Source organism: Daphnia magna, linkage group LG8, assembly GCF_020631705.1.
Source record: "Daphnia magna isolate NIES linkage group LG8, ASM2063170v1.1, whole genome shotgun sequence".
NCBI lineage: Eukaryota > Metazoa > Arthropoda > Branchiopoda > Diplostraca > Daphniidae > Daphnia > Daphnia magna.
In genome coordinates this window covers 11,119,756-11,125,828 of record NC_059189.1, presented here as the reverse complement: position 1 = coordinate 11,125,828, position 6,073 = coordinate 11,119,756, and the positions used below count along the sequence as shown (strand labels likewise).

Sequence of the window (6,073 nt, the reverse complement as noted above, 5' to 3'; positions counted from 1 at the left end):
ATCGGTGAAAAATTTTTTTGTATTAATTAGGCCTATTACAGCCCCTTTTATAGAGGAGAGTGGGGGCAATTGAGACACAGGGCAATTGAAACAAAAATTGTTTCTCTCGCCGTATAAGAGAAATTTTCTTGAAAAAATTATGGTTAATAGAATGAGGGGGTTTACAAGTTTAGAAAAATTTACGAGTTTTTTTATTTAAAACTTTTTAAGATATCTCGAAAAAACTGTTTTTTGTTCTCCGTCTGTTAAATTTGCGTTTTCAATTTTTTTGTTTTAACCCCTAAAACGCTACGTTTTAGTAATAAAATTAGTTTCAGATGATTTGAAATTCATTTTTCTACAATTTAATGTCATTTAATTTTTCCCTGCACTCTTAAATAATTTAAAATAATTAAATGTAACGATGACCCTATTGCAGGGCAATTGAAACACTTTGTTTATATTCCCTGTCTGCGAGTGGTTGCATTTTTTTGCAAGTATTTGACGTAATTCATTTAAACAAATGTAAATCATCATGTTAACACAACTATAATACTTGTATTCGCTGTTTGGGATTTATTTAAAAAAGCATGTTGCTTAATGGTTTTTTTTTAAATTTAATTATTTAAATATTTTAAACTAAATTACGATATACCATAAGCATATTTTAAAAATCTGTATATCGCATTGTACCTAATGGTAAAATTTGATCACACTAGCAGTTGTGGCTGCTGACATATCGTGATTTTCATTTTATGTGGGTATGAAGAAGCTTCCTTATGGGAAAACCCACGTTGCGATTGCGTCGACACACCGTTTCAATTGCCCTGCTACCATGGCAATTGAAACACTCGAAGCGACCTCAGTTTTTTACAATTTACTACTATTAAAATTAATCTTTTCTCATAAAAAAAAATATCGTTTAGTAGCTGAGATAATAGGCTAGAATTTCCCGATAGGGATTCTATCAAAACTCGCATTTCCCAACCCCCTGATACAGGCACCCTTACCTTTCTACAACGACCGGTGGATCGACCGACACTTTTTCTGAGACTTTACCCCAGAGATGGCGCTGATGGCGCGGCGATTTCAGCATTTCGTAATCTTTCGTTCGTTTTTTTTTTTAGATGCTGTGCCGCTGAGATTGGTCTCCATTTGTAGAGGAAATAACGCAGCAGCTCCCGGTCGAGTCCCCGTTTTTATCGGCTGAACGACGAAGGAGTGTGGAGCAGTTTAGTCAGCCAACTCGAGTCGATTTCAGGGTCTCGTACGTATCCTTTATACGTTTTCTTATTTTAGATGCTGCGTCGCAAAACTTGACGTCGTGTTGTAGAGGAGATAACGCGGAGATTAACGAAGGGGTCCTGTCAATTATCGGCTCAACAATAAAGGAATGCGGAGCAATCTAAGAGCGACTCGACATTTCTGGAGATTTTTTTTCAGAGAGATGGCGCGTCGGTCATGAAGATAGGGAAAAATCAGGTTGCGAAGTTATTTTTCAAGGCGAGGCTTTGTGCGTCGCCCGGCAACGGACAGGTTTTTTCACAGGCCGTGTGAGCTCCATTGTTTCGATCATGGTCGTCTACATAAAAAGGGGCAACTACGGAACGCCGTTTGATCCACTTTTTAATAGTTGTCCGTTTATTTAGCAAATAAATAAACAACTTGTACTGCCATGTAGCGATTTCGATAGACGACGCCTTCAAGGGAGGAGGAGTCTACAACATATTGAATTTATCGATCGATTGTTAGGCCGATTTCGATCAGCATTGTATAGTTAATGAATGACAACTTGACGAGATCTTGACACGCACGTTGTAAGTGTACGCGTGTTTGCACCTCGATGAGCGTTGCACAATAACAAAGCTCCATTGGTGAGCGTATTGATTAATAAAGGTATTTAAGGCATTATCCAATTAGTCATGCCATAATGTCTCACTTTGTTGGCAGCTAGGTGAAGTCCTTGAGTGCCTCAAGGACTTTGTTTTGTTTTAGCAGTATTTTTTCCTTCAACAATTAATCTTGCATCTCCAACCGTGGAATGAGTTACATGTGACTCGAGACAAACAAACAGTGCAATTGCAACAATATAATTAGTCAGCGGTAAACAACACATTCTATCTGAGAATAGTTTAGACTTTTTGAGCGTATCTTTTGTTTATCACATGTTGCATTTTGATTACTGTTATTTTTAAATTTATATCCATGGTTTTTCTTCGACTAGATATAAATTTGCCATATCTTCATGCCAACCACTAGGATTCTGCTTTTGCACACACCTTCATTATTAATGTGTTTCTTCAGGTATGGTCACTATCAGCAGCTTTACACACAGTGTGCATCGTGAATACATCAATCCCAGAGAAAACATTCCAATGGAAAATATTGAGAATTTCTGCCCTTCTATCCTGAACTAAACAATGCTGGTTTGTATAAATAGGCATAAAAAAACCTATCAACAGTATTTTTAGTTTGCAGTTTGCTTTAACATACAACTCTATGGCATGTTGATATTGTCGCGGGTGAAAAGGGAGATTGGTTATCTCTTCACAGAGATGAGTCATCCGCTCCTTGGACAACGCTGCGATCGTGGTGAAGAAATTATCGGGAGAAGTCCGCTCTAAGAAAGATACGCAGATATGCAGTCCGGAAGGGGAGTAATTCGCGCGACGGTATAAAACGCTGCCCCGAATCTGGGTTAGATGAGTCTCCATCGGGTGAGCTCCCGGAGCTGGGCTCCGTAAGAGAAGTTCCCTGGTTTCCCAAGAGGTCTTCAGACGCTTCTCCAACTTTTGGTAATGGTTATCCCTTTTGTTTGAGTTAAACCATTGTTTAGAATTGATGTCATCACTTGTTGTATTCGTTTGTTCTTGTCCAAATACAACTCGTGTGACAATATTAGCTAAATTTTTATTATTTATAGTATTAGACGGCAAAAAAAAAATTCTTCTCTCGGAAGTTTATGACTTTGGACTTGCTTGAGATGACCCTTGAGCCAAGAAGCTTTTCCTGCTTTGTGTGGACAGGAATATTAGAGGCCTTGATGTCTGAAACCAACAAGTGTCTTGCAAAGAAAGTAAAAAGAAACATTGATGTTGGTCATCCTCTGAGTGATGCTGAAGCATGGTAAAAAGAAAGAAGAGTATGAGTATTAGTGAGTGGTAAAATACATGATTTAGATTCAGAATTGAATGAAAATCACGGAAATCAGGTTTATTTTTCTATTGGTCTTATAGTTTTTCATTTACATTTTAAAAACCATAAATGAAGTTGGTGCGCTAACAGAACTGTTTTCGTTAATTTTTTAAACGGCTAGTCTAAAGAGAAAACCAATGACTAAATCGAAATCAGCGTTCAATTTCGATTATACCGTCTGATTTTTGGAGAATTTCAAGAGATGTCATTTTTGGCCGATTTTGACAAAAGTGGAAAGGCTATACCCTTCCCAATTTTTCATTTTTGACCAAATTTCAAATTTGGCTTAAAATACATGATTTAGATTCAGAATTGAATGAAAATCACGGAAATCCGGTTTATTTTTCTAATAGTCTTATAATTTTTCATTTACATTTTAAAAACCATAAATGAAGTTGGTGCGCTAAAACCATAAATGAAGTTGGTGCGCTAACAGAACTGTTTTCGTTAATTTTTTTAACGGCTAGTCTAAAGAGAAAACCAATGACTAAATCGAAATCAGCGTTCAATTTCGATTATACCGTCTGATTTTTGGAGAATTTCAAGAGATGTTGTTTTTGGTAGATTTTGACAAAAGTGGGAAGGCTATACCCTTCCCACTTTTTCATTTTTGGCCAAATTTCAAATTTTGCTTAAAATACATGAATTCGAATCAAAATTGAATGAAAATCACGAAAATCAGGTTTATTTTCATATTGGTCTTATAGTTTTTATTTAATCCTTAAAAACCCTAAATTAAGTTGTTGCGCTAACAGCACTGTTTCGTTAATTTTTGAAACGGCTGGTTTAACGAGAAAACCAATAACTAAATCGAAATCAGCGTTCAATTTCGATTATTCCGTGTGATTTTTGGAGAATTTCAAGAGATGTCGTTTTTGGTAGATTTTGACAAAAGTGGGAAGGCTATACCCTTCCCACTTTTTCATTTTTGGCCAAATTTCAAATTTTGCTTAAAATACATGAATTCGAATCAAAATTGAATGAAAATAACGAAAATCAGGTTTATTTTCCTATTGGTCTTATAGTTTTTTATTTAATCCTTAAAAACCCTAAATTAAGTTGTTGCGCTAACAGCACTGTTTCGTTAATTTTTGAAACGGCTGGTTTAACGAGAAAACCAATAACTAAATCGAAATCAGCGTTCAATTTCGATTATTCCGTGTGATTTTTTGAGAATTTCAAGAGATGTCGTTTTTGGTAGATTTTGACAAAAGTGGGAAGGCTATACCCTTCCCACTTTTTCATTTTTGGCCAAATTTCAAATTTTGCTTAAAATACATGAATTCGAATCAAAACTGAATGAAAATCACGAAAATCAGGTTTATTTTCCTATTGGTCTTATAGTTTTTTATTTAATCCTTAAAAACCCTAAATTAAGTTGTTGCGCTAACAGCACTGTTTCGTTAATTTTTGAAACGGCTGGTTTAACGAGAAAACCAATCACTAAATCGAAATCAGCGTTCAATTTCGATTATTCCGTGTGATTTTTTGAGAATTTCAAGAGATGTCGTTTTTGGTAGATTTTGACAAAAGTGGGAAGGCTATACCCTTCCCACTTTTTCATTTTTGGCCAAATTTCATATTTTGCTTAAAATACATGAATTCGAATCAAAATTGAATGAAAATCACGAAAATCAGGTTTATTTTCCTATTGGTCTTATAGTTTTTGATTTAATCCTTAAAAACCCTAAATTAAATTGTTGCGCTAATAGCACTGTTTCGTTAATTTTTGAAACGGCTGGTTTAACGAGAAAACCAATCACTAAATCGAAATCAGCGTTCAATTTCGATTATTCCGTGTGATTTTTTGAGAATTTCAAGAGATGTCGTTTTTGGTAGATTTTGACAAAAGTGGGAAGGCTATACCCTTCCCACTTTTTCATTTTTGGCCAAATTTCATATTTTGCTTAAAATACATGAATTCGAATCAAAATTGAATGAAAATCACGAAAATCAGGTTTATTTTCCTATTGGTCTTATAGTTTTTGATTTAATCCTTAAAAACCCTAAATTAAGTTGTTGCGCTAACAGCACTGTTTCGTTAATTTTTGAAACGGCTGGTTTAACGAGAAAACCAATCACTAAATCGAAATCAGCGTTCAATTTCGATTATTCCGTGTGATTTTTTGAGAATTTCAAGAGATGTCGTTTTTGGTAGATTTTGACAAAAGTGGGAAGGCTATACCCTTTCCACTTTTTCATTTTTGGCCAAATTTCATATTTTGCTTAAAATACATGAATTCGAATCAAAATTGAATGAAAATCACGAAAATCAGGTTTATTTTCCTATTGGTCTTTATGTTTTGATTTAATCCTTAAAAACCCTAAATTAAATTGTTGCGCTAATAGCACTGTTTCGTTAATTTTTGAAACGGCTGGTTTAACGAGAAAACCAATCACTAAATCGAAATCAGCGTTCAATTTCGATTATTCCGTGTGATTTTTTTAGAATTTCAAGAGATGTCGTTTTTGGTAGATTTTGACAAAAGTGGGAAGGCTATACCCTTCCCACTTTTTCATTTTTGGCCAAATTTCATATTTTGCTTAAAATACATGAATTCGAATCAAAATTGAATGAAAATCACGAAAATCAGGTTTATTTTCCTATTGGTCTTATAGTTTTTGATTTAATCCTTAAAAACCCTAAATTAAATTGTTGCGCTAATAGCACTGTTTCGTTAATTTTTGAAACGGCTGGTTTAACGAGAAAACCAATCACTAAATCGAAATCAGCGTTCAATTTCGATTATTCCGTGTGATTTTTTGAGAATTTCAAGAGATGTCGTTTTTGGTAGATTTTGACAAAAGTGGGAAGGCTATACCCTTCCCACTTTTTCATTTTTGGCCAAATTTCATATTTTGCTTAAAATACATGAATTCGAATCAAAATTGAATGAAA

At 34.7% G+C, this 6,073-nt stretch overlaps 1 long non-coding RNA gene across 3 annotated transcripts; it reads left to right on the top strand.

Moving 5' to 3' along the window:
- Nucleotides 1-1,615: 1,615 nt before the first annotated feature.
- Nucleotides 1,616-2,570, top strand: LOC123475504. 3 transcript variants are annotated; one of them, XR_006650632.1, is made up of 4 exons: nucleotides 1,616-1,875; nucleotides 1,930-2,082; nucleotides 2,284-2,405; nucleotides 2,510-2,570. It is a non-coding gene; the product is annotated as an uncharacterized LOC123475504 (long non-coding RNA). The 3 variants fall into 3 exon arrangements; XR_006650631.1 differs by lacking the exon at nucleotides 2,510-2,570 and having other exon boundaries at nucleotides 1,835-1,853; nucleotides 2,284-2,342; XR_006650630.1 differs by lacking the exons at nucleotides 1,616-1,875; nucleotides 2,510-2,570 and having other exon boundaries at nucleotides 1,882-2,082; nucleotides 2,284-2,342.
- Nucleotides 2,571-6,073: the final 3,503 nt, after the last annotated feature.